Source organism: Chiloscyllium punctatum, chromosome 31 (assembly GCF_047496795.1).
Source record: "Chiloscyllium punctatum isolate Juve2018m chromosome 31, sChiPun1.3, whole genome shotgun sequence".
Classification (NCBI taxonomy): Eukaryota; Metazoa; Chordata; class Chondrichthyes; order Orectolobiformes; family Hemiscylliidae; genus Chiloscyllium; species Chiloscyllium punctatum.
In genome coordinates, this window is record NC_092769.1 from 39,399,960 (window position 1) to 39,421,928 (window position 21,969).

The window sequence follows — 21,969 nt, forward strand, 5'->3', positions numbered from 1 at the left end:
CCCTATCACTCCCTGCCAAGGAAGGCTGTGCATGCGTCCCCCTACAGCTTGCCCCTCTCAAAGTTGGCAGCCACACACATGTCCCGTGGATCACTGCCCCCAATAAAGATGGCGGCGATCACTCACACCTTTCACCATTTGAAGCATTTTCCCGTTTGCCACAAACACAGGCCTGGGATTTTCAAATTTGTGTTTTCCGATGTGCACTAAGTTCTGTAAAACGTCTCAGCCCGTTCCATTAAAATTTCCTTCTCTTCCTGATCAATATGTCTTTCCTTAACCATGCCCTGCACCTTCACACATTTCCAATGCCTTGATCACAACATCACAGTGCTGCCAGTGAAGCTTATCACGTGGTATCACTTTATTCCTGATGAAGGGCTTTTGCCCGAAACGTCGATTTTGCTGCTCCTTGGATGCTGCCTGAACTGCTGTGCTCTTCCAGCACCACTAATCGAGAGGCTTATCACGTGGTTGAGTGTAGCCACGCCCCTCATTCACTCAGACCAACCGGCACTACCTTGTCTTTCAGCCCCGTCCCCATCCTTTTATTGGTCCTGCACTGAGATCAATCACCAGAGGCCCTTTGTGGGCTGGAGCATGCTCAGTGCTTCCTGCTTTTGCTGCTGTTTATCAGGTATAAGAGAGAGAGTGTTCATTCCTGTTTCTCCTAATGTCAGACATTAACAACAACGACCTGCATTGTATGGAGCCTTTCACACTGACAAATGTCCTAAAGTGCTTCACGAATGCTGGAAATGTTGATTAAAGAGAACAACTTTAAGATACATCTTTGAGGAGTATAGAGGGGGTTGGGAAGGATATTTAAGAGATTTTTAGATCAGACAAACCGTCTAAAGAGCAACCCAACCAGACCAATTCCCCTACATCTAACACGACGGGCAATTTAGCATGGCCAATTCACCAACCTGTACATTTTTGGACTGTGGGAGGAAACCGGAGCACCCGGAGGAAACCCACGCAGACACTGGGAGAATGTGCAAACTCGACACAGACAGTTGCCTGAGGTGGGAATAGAACCCGGGTATCTGGCGCTGTGAGGCAGCAGTGCTAACCACAATGCCACCGTGCCGCCCATCTGCAACTCTGTCCTCTGCAGCTCCAATCATGGAGTGATGTCTGTGGAGAACAGCTTACGACGGAGACAGTTAGTGGCTAACCATAGGTTAACAACCCCATGTCCTAGCCCCCCTACCCCACACACCAGTCCTTGTTCTCACAGCCTGTCATTACACACTACCTATGGTTAGCCACTAACAGCTAGTAGCCCTCCCCCAGCTAGATCGTTATCCACTCCTTTATTCACTCCCTTCTTCTCGCTCTATTCCCACCTATCCTTTAATCCTTACATCCTCCCCTAAACCCTTCCCTCTGCATATAAACCAACATTTTTTTCTCTCAGTATCAGTTCTGAGGAAGGGACACCGGATCTGAAATGTTAACTCTGATTTCTCATCACAGATACTGCCAGACCTGCTGAGCTTTTCCAGAACCTCCTGGTTGTTTTTTCTGATTTACATCTTCCACAGTTTTTTGGTTTTAATTTACCGGGAGTTTGTAATTCAGGTCCAACAGCCTCTGTCCCAGTCTCTGCTGTCTCTCCCAACCCCACCCAGTGACACGGCACCTGCACAGCTCATGGACCTGTGTCATCTTGCTGGCCACACCCCTCATTCACTCCCATTGGCTGCAGGACCACACAGACTCTCCTCCCATTGGTCTGGAGCTGCCGTCAATCAGCCGGGCCCCATTGTGATGAGAGTGGAGGGCTAATCCCTCTCTCTGCCCTGGGATGAGCTTCATCATTCACAGTGAATGGGGCAGTACCACAGAGCACAGGGCCTGGGGGCTATTCAGCCCATTGGGGCTGTACTCTCTCCCTCTGGAGATGCTGCAAATCTGTCCCAAATCCCCTCCTATTTGCCCACAGCCCCCCAAATCTTTCCTTAAAAATTAAAATTCCAAGTCTCTTTCAGAATACCTGCTGAATCTGTGTCATTCAGACTGTTCCAGATGCTTAGAACTTACTGAGTACAATAATGTTCACATTTTCACTTTGTATTATTTGACAATTACTTGAAAGTAGTTACTAAAAGTTATGACAGTGTTAACAATTCCTCTCTCTCCTCAAATTCAAGACCTTGGAACCAAATCTGCACCAGGTCAAAATCACTGCTTCACCTTCTCAGCTCCAAGGACAATTATCTGTGCTTCAGCTTGCTCTCCACAAAAGAGGAATGCATCTTAGTTTATTAATGTCATAGACATATACAGCACAGAAACAGAACTTCGGTCCAATTCATCCATGCCAACTAGGAATCCTAAACTACTGGAGTCCCATTTGCCAGCTATTGGCCTGTATCCATCAAAACCCTTCCTGTTCACGTACCCAATCGGATGCCTTTTAAATGTTGTGATTTTATCAGCCTCCACTACTTCATCTGGCAGCTCATTCCATACACACACCACACTCAGCTTGCAAACGTTGCCCTTAGATTCCTTTTAATCGTTGCCCTCTCAACCATGTGCTCCAGTTTTGGACCCATCTAACCTCAGGAAAAAGAACCCCGTCTGCTCACCTTATCCATGCCCCTCGTGATTTTATAAATCTCCATGAAGTCACCTCTCAGTCTTGGACTCTCCAGGGAAATTAACCCCAACCTATTCAGCCTCTCCCTGTAGCCCAAATCCTCCAAACCTGGCAACGTTTTTGTAAATCTTGTCCGAACCTTTTCACGTTTCACAACATCCTTCCCAGAACAGGGAAAATCAAACTGAAAACAGAATTCGAGAAGTGGCTTAATCAATGTATTTTAAATGTTGTAATTGTACTCTCCTTCCCTTGGCAGCTCACTCCAAACATGCACTGCCCTCAAACTGTCCAACTCTGGCAAAGTCCTTGCAAACATTTTCTGAAATGTTTCAAGTTTCACAACATCATTCCTGGAACAGGGAGATTGGAACTGAAAACAGAATTCCAGAAGAGCCTTAATCAATGTCCTGTACAGCAACAACATGACGGAGAGCATAACAAACGCTGCATTCACTCCCTTACCTACCTGTGACTCTACTTTCAAGGAACTATGAACCTGCACTCCAAGGTCTCTTTGTTCAGCAACACTTCCCAGGACCTTACCAGTAAGTGTATAGGTCCTGCCCTGATTTGTCTTTCCAAAATCCAACAGCTAACATTTATCTCAATTGAACTCTATCTGCCATTCCTTGCTCCACTGGCCCATCTGATCAAGATCCTGTTGTATTCTGAACTAACCTTCTTCGCTGTCCACTACACCTCCAATTTTGGTGTCTTGTGTAAAGCTACTAACCATATCTCATATATTCACATCCAAGTCATTTATATAAGGACCCAATAATTGATCCTTGTAGCACACTGCTGCTCACAGTCCTCCAGTCCACAAAGCAAATCTCCATCATCACCCTCTGTCTCCTACCATCAAGCCAGTTTCGTACCCAAATGGCTTGTTCCCCTTCATTCCATGTTATGTAACCCTGCTAACCAGTCTGCTTTGTGGAACCTTGTCGAATGTCCATATAAACAACGTTCACAGCCTGGTTTAATCAATTTTCTTTGTCACTTCAAAACATTCAGTCAAGTTAGTGAGACACTATTGTGCACGTACAAAGCCACATTGAGAACAGTCAATGATTATTCCTTACTTTTCCAGATAGATGGATATCCTGTCCCTCAGAATCCTTTCCAACAACTTGCCTGCCACTGACTTCAGGCTCACTATTTTCTTGTTCCATGGCCTCTCCTTACCACCTTTTTAAAATAATGGCACCTCATCTGTCGCTATCAATGATACAAATACCTCAGGAGAGGCCCAACAATCACTTCCCTAGATTTCCAGAAAGTTCCGGGATACATCTGATCAGGTCCCAGGGCTTTATTCAACTTGATGCGATTCAAGACATCCAGTAACACCTCCACTATAACATGGATACTTTCATGTTCTCTCTGTTTATTTCTCCAAACTCTCGAGCTTCCATATCTTTCTCCAGTAAAAATGACGTGAAATATTTCCATATCTTTCCCACCCCTGGTGGTTCCATAGACAGCCTCGTTAATCTTTAAGGGCTCCTATTCTCTGGTCCAGTTAATCTTTTGTCTGTGATATATTTGTTTGATCTCTTTGGATTCTACTTAAACCATTTCCTGAAGCTATTTCATGTCAAACAGCATCAGCAGCAAGCAACAGAGCTAAACGATCCCACAACCAATAGATCAGATCGGAGCTCTGCAGTTCTGCCACACCCAGTTGTGAACGGTGATGGACAATTAAACAACTCACTGGAGGAAACATCACAGATATCCCCACCCTTACTGGTGAAGGGGTCTCACACGCCCACGCACCAGATAAGATGACAGCATTTGCAGCAATCTTCAGCCAGAAGTGCAAAGTGGGATGATCCATCTCAGCCTTCTCCAGTGATTTCCAACATCACAGATGTGAGTTTTAAGCCAGTTTGATTCAGTGTGAATAACATCAAGAAATGGTTAAGTAGTGCAAAGGCTACGGGCCCTACCAATATTCTGGCAATAATACTGATGGTTTGAGCTCCAGAACTTGCCACCCACCAAGCTAAGGACCGCTCCAGCCCTGGCATCTAGCGACAATGTGGAACCTTGCCCAGGGATGTTCAGCACAAAAACACAGGGCAATGCAACCCAAGAAATTTCCATCTATCAGTCCACACTCGATCAGCAGTAAAGTGATGGAAGATGTCATCAAAAGGGGTATCAAGCAGCATCTGCACAGCAATAGCCAGCTGAGTGACACTCATTTTAGGCTCCACCAGGGTCACTCAGCTCCCGATTGTGTTACGGCCCTGATTCACAACCTGACAACCAGCTGAATCCCAGAGGTGAGGTGAGGGTGACAGCCCAGTCCCACTCCAAGATCACTATTTCTAGCTGATTCTACCCTTGTCTCAGCTCATATACTGTCATCCACCTTGTGTTATCTCCAGACGTCAGTATCCAAACACACTCCTGGCCAGCTTCCCACATTCAATCTCCCTGTAATCTTAAGAAAAACTAAATCTCTGCTGCCCAAGTACTCCCTCGTACCAAAACTTGTTGATCCATCACAAGGCTCCTATTCATAATCAACAACATAGAGCCACAGAGATGTACAGAATGGAATCAGACCCTTCAATCCAACCCGTCCATGCCAACCAGATATTCCAACCCAATTCCGTCCCACCTGCCAGCATCCGGCCCACATCCCTCAATTTAAAATTCTGACCCTTGATTTAATTCCTGATTGTGATCATCCCTAGCTTGCCGCATCAGACCTCCGTGAAGACCTCGACAACCCATTCTGTTCGAGACTCCCAATGATCTATTAATTCATTACTTCACCTGTGTGGCTGCTTTTACAGTTGCCAAAGCATCATTTTCTGAAATTCGCAGCCAAAACCTCACAGGTCTGCTTTCCTCCTTTAAGACATTCCTCAAAGCCTGCTTATTTGGCAATGCTTTTGGTCACCTGACCTAATACCATCAGTCTCTGACCTTATGTCTAAAGTTCCCAATAATATTTTTGTGAAATTATAAGCATGATGATAAAACTACAAACTGTTCTTGATTTGGACATTACCTTCAAATCATCACTGTTGCTGTAATGAATACTCTGTAATATCTCTTACCTAACCACATTGTGGGAGTACCTTCACCACACAAACTGCAGCTGTACAAGAAAGTCAAACATCACCCTCTCCACAAGCAACAGGACTTTGGCATTAATCACTGGTATCTGTGGAAGGAGAAACACAGTTGATGTTTCAGGCAGTGCAAAACAGATTACAGGGAATGAAAATGGTGCAGAATTTGATAGTCCGAAATGGAAGGAAAATACACTTGCTTATTGGAAAAAAGAATTCTTGAGTGTCAAAGATTTTCCAGAAAGAAAATTAATAAGCAGCACATGGTCAGGGGCTGGGCGGCAGAGAAAAATTAACTTACAAAAATGTCTGTAAAAGTAATCGTAAAATACGAAACAGACCAAAAATACACCCATTGTTTGATACTGAGCAAGCTAGATATTGACAAAGTGCTCATAAGGGAGCCCAGAGATGAAGTAGAGCTGTAGAAGCTGTTATGATCCCACAGTCATAGAGACGTATTGCACCGACACAGACCCTTCGGTTTAACTCATCCATGCCAACCCGGTATCCGAACCGAGTCTATTCCCATTTGCCAGCACTTGGCCCATATCCCTGTAAACGCTTCCTAATCATATCATGTGTCTATTTAGATGCCTTCAACAAGTTTTAATTGTACTAGCCTCCACCACTTCCTCTGGCAGCTCATTCCACCCACTGCATGAAAGAGTTGTTCTTTAGCCCCCTTTGAATTTTTGCCCCGTTAACCCTAAAGCAATGTCCTCTACTTTTGGACACCACTACTCCAGGGAAAACACCTTGTTCATTTACCTTGTTCATGCTCCTCATGATTGTATAAATCTCCATAACATCACCGCTCAGCCTATGGCACTCCAGGAAAAACAGCCCCAGCCTTTTATGCCTCATCCTGTAGCTCAAATCCTCCAACCCTAACAACATCCTTGTAAGTCTTTTTTGAAACCTTTCAAGTTTCACAGCACCCTTCTGATAGGAGGCAGGCCAGAATTGCACACAATATTCCAAAAGTGGCCTAATGAATGTCCTGTACAGCAACATGACCTCCCACATCCTATATTCAATGCTCTAGCCAATAAAGGAAAATACACTGAACACCTTCTTCATCATCCTATCTACCTGCAACTTGACTTGGAAGTACTGTGAACCTGCAGTCCAAGGTCTCTTTGTTCTGCAAACGTCTCCAGGGCCTTTCCATTCAGTGCATAAGTCCTGGGCTGAAAAACGTATTGCTGGAAAAGCACAGCAGGTCAGGTAGCATCCAAAGATCGGGATAATCGACATTTCGGGCATGAGCCATTCTTCAGGAATCCTGAAGAAGGGCTCATGCCCGCAATGTCGATTCTCCTGATCTTTAGATGCTGCTTGACCTGCTGTGATTTTCCAGCAACACATTTTTGAGCTCTGATCTCCAGCATCTGCAGTCTTCACTTTCCCCTAGAGTATAAGTCCTGCCTTGACTTGCTTTTCCAAAATGCAGCACCTCACATTAATCTAAATTAATCCATATCTGATCAATATTTCACTGTAACCTGAGGTAACCTTCTTCCCTATGCACAATACCTCCAATTTTGATTGACCTGCAAACTCAGTTACAATAGCAAGTCCTTTAAATGAATGACGAAACAAATCCAGAAATAAACATCCATTTCTCTGAGTTTGAATGTACTCTGTGTAAATCCTGCCCAATGACTCTGTACCAGAGAAAGGCTGCACATGCGCCTGGCTGCACCTTGCCCCCTACAAAGATGGCGGCTGCGCACGTGTCCAGTGAATCGTTGCCCCGAATAAAGATGGCGGTGCTCACTCAGGCCTGCAGCCGCGCTGAGGCAATTTCCCTTTTACTACAAACACGGGACTGGGAAGTTCAAATTTGTGTTTTCCGACGTGCACAACATGCTTGTAAAACCTCTCCCCTCATAGCAATACAGTTTTTCTCCCGTTTCCCTCTGTTTATTTGTTTCTTTCCTTACCGTATCCTTTCGCTCCATAACTTCCGGAAAATTCATCACAGCGACTCTCCGCTGCGCGCGAGGGTAACCACGTGGTTTAGTCTAGTTCTGCCCCTAGTTCACTTTGATTGGTTGGAGGACCAACCTCCCCTGGTCCTCCAGTTCCGCCCACCGTCCTTTCATTGGTCCGGTGCTGACATCAATCACCCCTGGTCCCTTTGTTGGCTGGAGCATGCACTGTGCGTCCTGCTTTCGCTGATATGTTGGATAATGTGATGGGAGAGTTCACTGAGGGGAAGGATCCCTTTGTGTGAGCTCTGCAGTAGATTTCCTTTATTCATGGAGGGAATTCCCTTCCTACTCATGACTGTATAGCTGTGATTGATGAATCAATGCCATCTGAACCAGTACATAAACACACCATTTTCACAACATCTGAGATCTTCAGCACATTGTATCACACTCTTCTTTGGAGATAAAAAAAGCATGAAATGGAGCCTCAAGGAATCAGAACAGGAGTAGGGCATTCATTCCCTTCGGCTTGTTCCCCCATTCTATCAGATCATGGCTGGGCCAACCCAGACCTCAACACCTCTTTTATGCTTGATCCGCATATCCCTCAACTGCTCAATATTTCAAAAATCTATCTGGCCTCTTTTAGAATAATTTGAGACAGAATCATAAATTCCCTACTGTGTGGAAACAGGCCCTTCAGCCCAACAAGTCACACTGACCCTCATGACTAACCCAACCAGATCCATTCCCCTTCCACATTTAACTTTCACAATTTTTTGGGCTAGAAAATTCTAGCCATTCACTGAGAGAAAAAAATTCTTTACATTTTTTACAAAATGAATGTTCCCTTATGTAATGTTTAGTTTGAGACTTCATTGGTGCTAGAAGATCGAGTCAACATCTACCCTGTCAAGCTCCTCAGAACCTTGTTTCCATAAGATCACCCCTTATATTATGTGGGTGGCACAGTGGTTAGCACTGATATCTCACAGTGCCAAAGACCTGGGTTTAATTCCTGCCTCAGGTGACTCTCTATGTGGAGTTTGCACGTTGTCTGCGTGGGTTTCCTCCGGGTGCTCCGGTATCCTCCCACAATCCAAAAAAAGTGCAGGTTAGGTGAATTGGCAATGCTAAATTGCCTGTAGTGTTAGGTGAAGGGGTGAATGTTGGGGAATGGATCTGGGTGGGTTGTGCTTCGTCAGATCGGTGTGGACTTGTTGGGCCAAAGTGCCTGTTTCCACACTGTATGTAATCTGTTTGTCGAGATTCTATTGAATAATGACCTAACCTGTTTAGCTATTCTTGATAGGTCAACCTTTTCATCCTTGAAGCGGCTAGCTGAATTTTTTTTGAATTGTCTCCAATACTGGTTTATCCCTTATTAAATATGGGAACTAACATTGTGTACAGTACTCCAAGTGAGGTCTCAGCAACAGCCAGTGTGGTTAACCAATCCTCACTCCATGCAAATAGGTTACCCCTGACACAGTGAGCTCCTGTATTATGCAATTAACTTTGCTGTAGCACCTTATCATATGCATTTTTTAAAACCCAAATACAGAACATCATTGGATTGCCCTTTATCAGCCCTGCTTGTTATCTCCTAAATGAACTGTTGCAAATTTGTCATAGTGTCTCTTTCACAAAACCCAGTCTACCATGTTAAATGATAAGCTTTTCTAAATGTCCTGCTATTTATTACTTTAATATTCGACTCTGCCATATTACAAACACAGACATTAAACTAACTATAGTTTCCTGATTTCTGTCTCCCTTCCCTTCTTGAACAGGTGCATCAATCCACTGGATTTTTCCTGTATCCCCTGATTCTGGAATATTCCAATTGATGCCTTGAATATCTCTGCAGTCAGTTGCCCTAAAAGTGTTTGATCCAGGCCATTAGGTCCTGTCTGCCATTAGTCCTATTAGTTGGTCAATACTTTGTCCCCTGTGACAAAACTGTTATAACATTTTTCTACTCATGATTAACTTGCTTATTTGCTACCTTTAGGATGATAACGGTATCCTCCTTCATGAAGATCAATGTAAAATATAGGTTTAAATTATCTGCTGTTTCCTTGTACCCATGATCAATTCCACAGTCAGAACCTCCAAGGGTTCGATGCTGACGTTAGATACTCAATTTTTATATACCTGTACAACTCTTGTCATTCATTTTTGTTTCTTGTCAATTTAATTACATGATCAGTTTTCTCCCTTTTTAGTCATCCGCGGCTATGTCATTCTTTTCCTTGTGGGTACTGCTCTTGACTGCCTTTGTTACCCACGGGCGGTTCACCTTTCTCTTCGCGTTCTCCTTTTTGCTTCAAATTAACTTTTGCTAAGAATTATGTAAAACAAAACTCATCATATTACAGTGACTGAGCATGTGATTTTTTTTAAACATTGGATGCCTTAATGTTCTCATTGGGTTTTGCTGTTTCAAAGAAGATCTGAGATCAGCTGCAAAGGAAGTGACAGCTGATTCGCTGTTAATTTCCAAAATTAATTTGAATACTTGCAAAAAGAAATTGTTTGTATTATTGTGAAAGCAGGGATCTAGCCAAATACCTATTTTAAAAAGGTAGCACAGTTGTGATGGTTTGAAGAGGGGCCTCCGATTTCAAAAGCACAATGTGATCCAAGTTGTCTTCTAATCTGTGCTGTACTAATTCTTTCTGATTGAGATGACTGGGTTGGCATGTGCGCAGGTTGTAGCAGGATCTCTGACTGCCACAAACCGATCTGGGGGAACAGCTCCTGTGTCAGTGACAGTGCTGTTGGACTAATAGAGGCAACAACATTCAGACTTCACGAAGCAACTGCGAACCAGGGCTGCAAACCCACAATTCAAAGAACTGCAGGTTAGGTGAATTGGTTATGCTAAATTGCCATAGTGTCCAGCGATGCACAGTTTCAGCGCATTAATCAGGGGTAAACATTGAGGAATAGGTTTGGTTGGGATACTCTTTGCAGGGTTGGTGTGGATTTGTTGGGCTGAAGGGCGTGTTTCCACAACGTAGGGATTCCTTGCTATGAGTAATTTTGGGGATCTAACAGAATCCTGGAATTCAGAGGGTTCACTGTTAGTTAAAATAGTATTGTGCACTCAGCTTATGTTACCTTCTGAAGCAGTTTGAGGTAGACTGCTCTGTGCAATTTTACAGAACAGATGCTCTGGAACCAATCATGGAACAGCTATTTTAGACCTGATAATATGATTGATTAATGAGCTCAATGTAAAAGACCCTTTTGGTAAGATGCAATGCAGCATGATAGAATTTAGTTTTAGGGTGAGGAATTTGGTTCTTCAACTAGTATCTAAACTTAAAGGCAGTGACAAGGGGATAAGGTAGTAGTTCGCTAAACTGGAATGGGACTATAGATAGAATGTTAAAGCAGAAGAATATATTCAGTTATTTTATTATTCTCAACAATATATATTAACTTGTAAAAGAAATGCACGATGAACAGCGGTTCATAGCTGAGGGAATTATGAGTGACATCAAATTGAAAGAAAAGATGTACAAAACTGCAAAGATGATGGTAGACAAGAAAGTTTAAAAATTTCAAACTATCGAAGGATGAACAAAACAACAGATGGAAGATATTTTGTCCCTTGTCAGAGAGACTGTTGTAACATCTTTGCTCCCCTTAATACCTTGCTTATTTCCCAGCATTAGGATGGTAACAGCATCTTCCGGATTAGTAAAATAATTGGGCAAATTAACCCACCAGTCACTCAGTCTAAAACACAGTGCTCTTGTGATTCTGTGGTAGTGTCTCCAACTTTGAGCCAGAAGGCCTGGAACTGTCCCACCTCCAGAGGTGTCATAATGCATTGAAATAGTTTGATTGGGAAAGCAATACTGAGACAAACTTCAGTAATTGAATGGACAATCTTGATGGTCTCTGAAAAATCCAAACTTGACTGATTTGTATCCTCACCTGAGGCCTGATCTCAATTAATCTGCCTCATTTAAATGGAATTGCCTTTTCTTGTGTTGAATATAATTGAAGTTTGCCCTGTCTGCATGCCCCCTTGTGCAAAACATGTTGCAATCTGTCAAAGAATAAGATTGAAAACTCAGATCAGCTGATAACCTGTTCAAGGGCTTAAACCAGTGGCCTTTTCCACTGGGACAGTAGGCGCTACAAAATTGATCCCATTTCCCATTAAACTGAGACAGGTGGTGGTGAGCTTCCTGGAATGTCTTTCACTGAAACATTTTTGAATTAAAATAAATTACTTTGGTTGCGGTGCAATTGAATTTAGAGATTTAGTGGGGAGTATCGACTGTCATTTCTTCATTTCATCGCAGAAGGAATGAGAGCAGCCCAACGCCAGCCGAAACTGCCAGATATTAAAATGCGTAACTCCACCTCATTAGCCAGTCTGACTGAGTCATACAGACTCAAACATCATGACTGGAGGTGGGCTTTTTGTGTTCACTGTGGATGCTTTTACAGAGTTCAAAATTAATGCAGAACATATTTCTTGAGAACTGAAAACAACAAATAATGAATATCACAGGAGGGAGCTGATGGCCGAGTGGTATTACTGCGAGGTAAAAACATTGACTGCAGATGCTGAAAACCAAATACTAGATTAGTGGTGCTGGAAGAGCACAGCAGTTCAGGCAGCATCCAACGAGCAGCGAAATCGACATTTCGGACAAATGCTCTTCATCGGGAATAAAGGCAGTGAACCTGAAGCGTGGAGAGATAAACTAGAGGAGGGTGGGGGTGGGGAGAGAGTAGCACAGAGTACAATGGGTGAGTGGGAGAGGAGATGAAGGTGATAGGTCAAGGAGGAGGGGATGGAGTGGTTAGGTGGAAAAGAAGATAGGCAGGTAGGACAAGTCCGGGCAAGTCAAGGGGACAGTTACTGAGCTAGAAGTTTAGAACTAAGGTGAGGTGGGGGAAGGGGAAATGAGGAAACTGTTGAAGTTCACATTGATGCCCTGGGGTTGAAGTGTTCCAAGGCGGAAGATGAGGCGTTCTTCCTCCAGGCGTCTGGTGGTGAGGGAGCGGCGGTGAAGGAGGCCCAGGACCTCAATGTCCTCAGCAGAGTGGGAGGGGGAGTTGAAATGTTGGGCCACGGGGCGGTTTGGTTGATTGGTGTGGGTGTCCTGGAGATGTTCCCTAAACTGCTCTGCTAGGAGGCGCCCAGTCTCCCCAATGTAGAGGAGACCGCATCGGGAGCAACGGATACAATAAATGATATTAGTGGATGTGCAAGTAAAACTTTCATGGATGTGGAAGGCTCCTTTAAGGCCTTGGATAGAGGTGAGGGAGGAGGTGTGGGCACAGGTTTTACAGTTCCTGCGGTAGCAGGGGTAAGTGCCAGGATTGGAGGGTGGGTTGATTGGGGGCGTGGACCTGACGAGGTAGTTGCAGAGGGAACGGTTTTTGCGGAAAGGGGTGGGGAGGGAAATATATCCCTGGTAGTGGGGTCTGTTTGGAGGTGGCAGAAATGTCGGTGGATGATTTGGTTTATGCGAAGGTTGTTAGGGTGGAAGGTGAGCACCAGGGGCGTTCTGTCCTTGTTACGGTTGGAGGGGTGGGGTCTGAGGGCAGAGGTGCGGGATGTGGATGCGATGCATTGGAGGGCATCTTTAACCACGTGGGAAGGGAAATTGCGGTCTCTAAAGAAGGAGGCCATCTGGTGTGTTCTGTGGTGGAACTGGTCCTCCTGGGAACAGATTCGGCGGAGGCGGAGGAATTGGGAATACGGGATGGCATTTTTGCAAGAGGTAGGGTGGGAAGAGGTGTAATCCAGGTAGCTGTGGGAGTCGGTGGGTTTGTAAAAAATGTCAGTGTCAAGTCGGTCGTCATTAATGGAGATGGAGAGGTCCAGGAAGGGGAGAGAGGTGTCAGAGATGGTCCAGGTAACTTTAATTTCAGGGTGGAATGTGTTGGTGAAGTTGATGAATTGCTCAACCTCCTCGCGGGAGCACAAGGTGGCGCCAATGCAGTCATCAATGTAGCGGAGGAAGAGGTGGGGAGTGGTGCCGGTGTAATTACGGAAGATCAACTGCTCTACGTAGCCAACAAAGAGACAGGCATAGTTGGAACCCATACGTGTGCCCATGGCTACCTCTTTGGTCTGGAGGAAGTGGGAGGATTCAAAGGAGAAATTGTTAAGGATGAGGACCAATTCAGCCAAACGAATGAGAGTATCGGTTGAAGGTTACTGTTGGGGACGTCTGAAGAGGAACAAACAGAGGGCTTGGAGGCCCAAGTCATGGCGGATGGAGGTGCACAGGGATTGGATATCCATGGTTAAGATAAGGCGTTGGGGGCCAGGAAAACGGAAGTCTTTGAGATGGTGTAGGGCGTGGGTGGTGTCTCGAACGTATGTGAGGAGTTCCTGGACTGGAGGGATAGGATAGTGTCGAGGTAGGTAGAGATGAGTTCAGTGGGGCAGGAGCATGCTGAGACAATGAGTCGGCCAGGGTGGTCAGGCTTGTGGATCTTGGGAAGGAGGTAGAACCAGGCAGTGCAGAGTTCCCGGACTATGAAGTTGGAAGCTGTGGGTGTGATATGTCCTGAGGTGATGAGGTTCTGTATGGTCTGGGAGTGGGGACACTGCTGGGCAAGGAACAGCTATATTCGAGGCTTCAATCCCACTATCTTGTGAGGACATTTCTTTCCCCTCTGATGTATGGTCCTCACTGAGACAACCCAGGTGGTCCCAGGTATCAATCTTGACCCATGCTGTATTAGTGATCCCTGTAATATCCTCCATTCCCGATCATCTTTCCTCTGTTTGGAATCTCTTCTAGTCCCCACAATGCTCTCTATCTCTGTCAGGTTCTCCAATCCCTAACAACATAATCCCTATACATCTCCAGTAGAAACTAAATTCCTTCATCCTGGTTAACCCCGAGAGTCCTGTTTATCCCTGTAAGCCCCTCCTACCAATACTGCCCTCCATGTAAATGTATTTGCCTTTAACCTCTCCATCCTTTCCTGTCTGGGTAAACGTCTCCAGCTCCTCCAAGTCTTCCTTGTCTGTGAAAAATTATTCACTCCATTGAGCTGTCCCGATCTGTGTAATCCCTTCCAGATCTAAATACCTCCCTGTCTTTGAAACTATGTCAGGCTCCTACCTGAGAATCTCACTATCCGTGTAATCTCCCAAGGAACCCCTGACTTCAGGAACCCCTCCACCTGATAACATCCTCCATGTCTGTAGAAACCTTCCAGTTCAACCGTCCCTATCATGGAACTTTGTCTCTATAATCCTAATGATGATGATAAACTCTTCCTCTCTAAAGCGCACTCAATCTCTGTAAACTCTGCTGGTCCCTGCTCCCCTCCTTGTGCATGTAATCTGCTTCAGTCACTACATATCTTTATATCTTTAACGTCCTCCCCATGTGACTACACTATTTATTTCCGTTACCTTCATGAGCTTCCGTAATTCTCACCGACTCTCACCATGTCCCATCCCTATATCCCTCCGTTTTTCTGAAAAGTCCTCCTGATTCATAAAACCCTCCCTAAATTTGTCTCCTGTTCCAGCCTCCACATCTCTCCCTGGAGCAGTCAAAGCTGCTCCAATAACCTCAAAGCCTCCTGGTGTTTCTAACTCCCTTTAGTTGTGAAACTCTCCCCATGTCTGTAATATATCCTGCAGTGTCAAAAGCTCTCCCTATATTTGTATGGTCCTCCAATCCCTACAATTGCCCCTGTTTTTGTAACATTATCCTGCACCTTGAAACCTCCTGATTGCCGAACCTTCTTCAGGCTCTGCACTTTCTCTATTTCTGCTACTTTCTCCTGCTCTTAGAACACTCTCTCTCTGTATGATCCCCTGCAGTCTCTGTAGCCATCCGTATCTCAAACCACAAGCTGCCTCCACAACCTTCCCCACACCTTTTCCTGCTTCCAGTCCCTTCAGCACCTTCTATAACTGCAAACTGCCCGTTTGCCAAGGCTACTCCAGTTCCTACAATGTCTGTCAGAATCTGATGCCCACACTCTCTCTAATCTGCAAGTGTCTCTGTAATCTGTTAATATCTGCAGCCACCACTACTGTCCGTAACTTTCTTCGGTCTTCCAGTCCTATTAAGCTTCCCATTCTTGCATTAACTAAAGCCTGTGTATCTTAGTACTGCCTAAAAACGTGCATGTCTATGTAAACTGTTCCAACCCCTCACTATCTCCATAAACACCTGCTACCCCTAAATCCATCTCTATTTGTATTCCCTCTTCTAGTCCTGTCAAAACCCCCAATCTATGGAGCCCATTTGATCTTCCCTTGTTGGGTAATCTCTTGAAGTTCCAGGTGATTTCCCAATTTTAGCAGTTTCCCCAATCTTTATGACTCTCCAATTCCGATCAGACTCACTTTCAATGCCAGTTTATCTAGTATCAAAACCTACCTATAATCTGCTTATTCTTCTCCAATTCTTAGAAATTAATCTCTTTACATTTCACCCTAGTTCTCCCCCAACCCTCCCAACCACAGGAACCTCTTTCAGTTTGAGCAACCCTCCCCATCTGTGTCATTGTCTCTAACCCAGTAACCTGGCATTCTCCATTGCCTTCCTATCTATGAGCCTTCAGAACCTAGAAGCCTTCGAATATCTGTAAACATCTTCCGTCACTACAACCTTCCATACCTCTCTCAGGACTCTTCTCTTGGAAACACCCCCTGTCTGTCCCTCTCAGTCTGCCTGCCTCACCCTACACCCATCCCAATCCCTATCTCCAGAATTAAATCCAGCTCCCTCTATCTCTGTAAATTCCTCAAATCCCCAAACACCTTTGTCCCGCTGACATTCTTGATCAGATGTACTCTGTTTAACTCTAACATCCTTGTGTCCCTGTGAGCCTCCCTATCTCTGTAACCTTTATCCATCTGTTCAAACCCCCACTACTGAGGAATGACTCCCTGTATTCGCCATAAGGGAGAAGGAAAGACAGTGAACAGATATGATGGAACTGTCATTCCGGAGATGTAGCTGCAGAATCACCATCGCTGGGAAGGGAATATTGAAGGGTTGTTGGGATCTATACAAAAAGGCAACAAGTTGTGAAGAAAGGATGAGGTTAATGCATTAATGAGACAGTCATATGGATCTGAAGATCAAATGTTGGAGTCTGTTTGGGTGGAGCAAGCAGCAACAACCGTTAGCAGGAATTATTTTATGGGCACCAGAAAATGATGGTAATGTCAAGATGGTTATGATCAGGACACTGAATATACTTGGAGCAAGGGCAGTATAGTTACTGTGGCTGACGGTGGTCTCCATCCCGACTGGATAACTAATGAATATCAGGGCTATAATGGATGGAATCCTGGATTGATTACGAGATGGTTTTCTCTAACATCATATCAAGGAGCCATCAACAAAATTGTCTATTGTAGATCAAATACTGTGTAATAATAAATATCTAAAAATCCTAATCTAAAGGTGTTTTTTTTGAGCAGAGACCCACAATGTTGTAATGTAGATGCTCAGTTTGAGCTAGGACCATGAGAAGTAGGAGTGAAATTAGACCATTTGGCCCATTGAGGATGCTCTGCCTTTCAATCTGATCATGGCTGACCTGATACTCTTCAACTCTACTTTCCTGCCTTTTCCCCAAGCCCTTGTTTCCCTGATTCATTAACATCTGACCATCTCTGCTGTAAATATTCTTAATGACCCAGCCTCGACAGCCCCCTCCAGTCAGGAATTCCCACAGAGTCACTACCCTCTGAGTGAAGACATTCCTCCTCATCTCCATCTTAAATAGGTGAGCCCTTGATGGGATTTTAGGGTCTCTGGTTCCAGATTCTCACACAACTGAAACGAAGGGAAATGACAAAGATAATTATTGGAGGTGAAATGAAAATTGGTGGAGATGGGGTTAATGAACAAGAATGTCCAAGGTTGCAGAGCTTTACAGATCAGTTGGAAAGATGTGCAGAGAAATGGCAAATTGAGTTTAATCTGGACAAGTGTGAGGTGATGTCAGATTCAAGCGGAAATTAAGGACACTGAGGGAAGTTGATAAATAGAAAGATCTTGGTGCAAGACATTAACTCCCTGAAAATGACAACAGAAGTGTTTCAGACAGGAAAGAAAACAAATAGAACACTGGCCTTCATCGGTCACAGCGTTGGGTATAGTGGTTGGCATCTGATGTTGTAATTGTATTAAACTTCTGCTTGGCCACATTTGCAGTACTGTGTGCTGTTCTCATCTCCACACAATAGGAATTATGGGGAGACTTTGGAGAGGGTACAAAAGGTGTTTATCAGCACGTTGCCTGTGTTAGGGTTTTCATGGTGTGTTAGGTGTAAGAGGAAATTAAACAAAGTTGGATTGTTTTGCGAGAGTATCAGAGGCTGACAGGAGACCAGGTACAGAGGACGTTTAAACGAGATGTGTATGACAAGTTTTTTTTAATATAGAGAGTGGAGGTTACCGAGGGATGTCGTAGCAACAGAATGTGAATAAAGTTTCAAAGTGGCATTTTGACAGAAACATGAACAAGGATACGGGATATGGACCATGTGCAGGCAGATGGTATGTGTTAGAATAGCATCTTGCACAGCACAGCCATGGTAGGCCGAAGGGCCTGTTGCTGTGCTCTACTGTTCTATTTTCTAACTTCACAGCATCTGCCCGATCAGAGACCCTCAGAATCTTGGATGGTTCATTCCATTTCTCTCTCATTATCTAAACTTCAATGGGTTCAACCTCAATCTACTTCACCTATTCTCACTAGAAAATCCCTCCATTCCCAGGATCAGCCGAGTGACCCTTCTCTGACCTGCCTCCAATGCGACAGTATCTTTCCTTCGGGCACTCAAACTGTTCATAATATTCTAGGTATTGTCTGACTTGAACCATGCCTAATTTTAGCTAGATCTGCCTATTTTTAGACTCCATTCCCTTTGTAATAAATGCCAGCATTTGATTTGACTTCTCTATTACCTGCTGACCTTGGAAGCTAACCTTTTTAGATTGATGAACAAGAACTCCCATAACCCTTTCTCCTGCCAGTCTGAAACCAAATAGTGTTAGCCTGACATTAAGTCGGGAGCATATTAAAATTGTTCGAAAGGATATTTTAAAATAAAATAACTGGCCACTTAGAAACACATTTTATAAAAAAGACTTTGTTTTTGAGCCTGTTGGATTTAATTGGTTTGTGTGAATATAAATGGCTGAATTGAATGGGTATAGAAGGGGTGTAGTGGTACAGGGGAAATGGTGTCTTTGAATTATCAGAAGCCTTTACACAAATTTCAATAAGGGCTAATGAGTAACTTGGTAGAGAATAGGGCCTCTGAAATATGAATAAGTTCGCCTATGTGTGGAACCAGAGGAGGTGGGTGAGATATTAGACAAAATATTGTTGTCAGTATTTACTGTGGCGAAAGACATGGAAGTTAGGGAAAATGGGGAAGTAAATAGTGATGTCTTAGAAAGAATCCTCAACAGAGAAGAGAAAGTGCTGGAATCTTAAAACAAATAAAGTTAGATCAATCCTCAGTAGCTCATTAGGTGCATCCTAGAATATTGTGGAAATCTAGGGAAGAAATTGCACTGCCCCTAATAGAAATATTTATATTATCAACAGATGCAGTGCGGTGCCGGAAGACTGGAGGGAGAATAATGCTGTTCCATCACTCAAGAGCTGCAGGGAAAAGCCAGGAAATTACAGCCCAGTGAGCCCAGTGGTAGGGAAGTTGTTGGAGGAGATTATGAGAAAACGGTACCACATATATTAACAAAGGCAAGGGCTGATTAGAGATAGTCAGCATGGCTTTGTGAGTGGAAAACCGTGTTTCACAAATCGGATTCACTCTTTGAGGAGGTAGACAAGAGATCGATGAAGGCAGACCAGTGAACATTGTCCACATGGACAGCAAAGCATTTAACATTGTTCGAAGGGATTTCGAACATCTTGTCAAGAGGAAGAAGGAAGCTTATTTTAGGTTGAGGAAGCAAGGGTCAGAAAGCTTTTTCGAGGGTAACATAGAGCAGAACGATGGCTCAGTGGTTAGCACTGCTACCTCATAGCACCACGGACTCCATTTTGATTCCAGCCTCAGGCGACTGTCTGTGTGGAGTTTGCACATTCTTCACGTGTCTGCGTGGGTTTCCTCCAGGTGCTCCGGTTTCCCCCCACATCCCAAGGATGTGCATGTCAGGTGACTCAGCCAAGATAAATTACCCATAGTATTCAGGGATGTGTAGGTGTGGCGCATTAGTCAGGGCAATTGGGGAGTAATAGGGTGGGGGAATGAGTCTGGGTGGGATACTGTTTGCAGGGTTGATATGGAGGTGTTGGACCAAATGGCCTGTTTCTATACTGTAGGGATTCTCGAAAGTACCAGGAAGGAACTTAGGAGTGGACTTAGGACAGCTAGAAGGAGACATGAAAAATCATTGTTGGGAAGGATTAAGGAAAACCGTAAGGCAGTCTCCACTTAAGTGAGGAACAAGAGGATGGCCAGAGTGAGAGTAGGGCCTGTCAGGGATAATGGAGGGAACTAGTGCCTGAAGTCGGAGGAGGTTGGGAAGGACCTCAATGAATCCTATGCCTCAGTATTCACTGCTGAGAGGGACATTTGTGAGGACAGCCTGAAACAGGCTGATATACGTGAACAGATTGATGTTAAGAATGAGGATATGCTGAGAATTTTGTAAAAGATAAGGATAGATAAGTCCGCTGAACCAGATTGGATGTGCCCAAAGTTACTGCACGAAGCGAGGGAAGCGATTGTTGCACTTTGGCGATGACCTTTGCACCCTCACTGTTCACTAGAGTCGGACCAGATGATTAGAGAGTTGCAAATTTTATTCCCTTGTTGAGGAAATGGAATCCTGGGAAATACAGACCTGTCAGTCTTATGTCTGTGGTGTGCAGATTATTGGAGAGGACTCCGAGACAGGATTTATAATTCCTTGGCAAACCATAGTTTGATTACAGATAGTCAGCATGGCTTTGTAAGGGGCTGATCATGCCGTATAAATCTTATTGAAACTTTTGAGAATGTGACAAAATACCTTTTAGGCTCAATTCAGAAAGTACAGAGACATGGGTTGCCGGGAAACCTCTCTTTCTGGACATGGAATTAATGGCCCCCAGAAGACAGGTGATTACAGATGAAAAGCATTCATCCTCGAGCTCAGTGACCAGTGTTGTTCTGCAGGGAGAGGTGCGAGGACCTCTGCTCTTTTTGAGTTTATGAATGACTTGGATGTGTGAGTGGAAGAGTGAGTTAGTAAGTTTGCCAATGACACAAGCGTTGGTGGAGTGGTGAATAGTGTGGAGGACTGTTGTTGTTTGCAACGGGGCAATGACAGGATGCAGAGCTGGGCTGACAAGTGGCAGATGGAAGTCAATCTGGAAAAGTGTGAAGTCATTCATTTTGAAAGATTGAATTTGAATACAGAATGCAATGTTAAAGGCAGGATCTTTGGCATTGTGGAGGAACAGAAGGATCTTGGGTAACAGGTCCAGAGATCCCTCAAAGTTTGCCACCCAAGATGATAGGCTTGTTAAGAAGGAATATATTGTGTTGGATTTCATTAGCTGGGGGATCGAGTTTTAAAGCTGCGAGGTTATGCTGTAGCTCTATAGAGCCCTGTCTGGACCCCACTGGTAATATTGTGTTCAGTTCTGGTCTCTTCATTACAGGATGGATGTGGAAGCTTTAGAGAGGGTAAAGAGGAGATTTACCAGGATGCTGACTGTACTGGAGGGCATGTCTTATGAAGAAAGGTTGAGGGAGCTAAGGCTTTTCTCATTGGAGTGAAGACGTGTGAGGATGACTTGGCAGAAGTGAACCAGATGATGAAAGGCACAGAAAGAGTGAATAGTGAGAGACATTTTTTTTACCCTGACATAAATAGCTATTACAAGGGGGTGTAATTTTAAGGTGATTAGCGAGTATTTAAGGGGAGATTTCAGAGGTAGGTTCGTTACATACAGAGTGGTGGGCGAGTGGAATGCACTGCCAGAGGTGGCAGTAAAGTTAGACGCATTAGGGACATTAAATATATTTCTGGATAGGCACATGGATAATAAAATGAAGGGTGTGTAGGTTAGTTTGATCTTACGTTTGGATAAAATATTGGCATGGCATCATGACCGAAGGGTCTGGTGCTGCACTGTCCTGTGTTCTTTGCTCCATATGGTAAAGTGGGTAATGAGCTCAGATCAATGTAAAAGGATATGGCATTCAGGAGGAGTGAGGGAACTGGATACAAAACTGGGCTTGATGGTAGGAGACAGAGGGTGATGAGAGACATATTGTTTTTCTGACTGGATGCATGTGACCAGCGATGCAGTGGGTGCC

The 21,969-nt window shown here is 44.3% G+C and overlaps 1 long non-coding RNA gene across 5 annotated transcripts in view; it reads right to left on the reverse strand.

Moving 5' to 3' along the window:
* Positions 1–7,722, reverse strand: part of LOC140456942 (uncharacterized) — a 32,547-nt gene extending 24,825 nt beyond the window's left edge. For all 5 annotated transcript variants that reach the window (XR_011953246.1, XR_011953242.1, XR_011953244.1 and 2 more), the window contains exons 1-2: positions 7,659–7,722; positions 5,695–5,801 (exon numbers count right to left, since the gene is read on the reverse strand). This is a non-coding gene — a long non-coding RNA (uncharacterized lncRNA). The remainder of the gene's footprint in view (positions 1–5,694; positions 5,802–7,658) is intronic.
* Between the last annotated feature and the right edge of the window lie 14,247 nt (positions 7,723–21,969).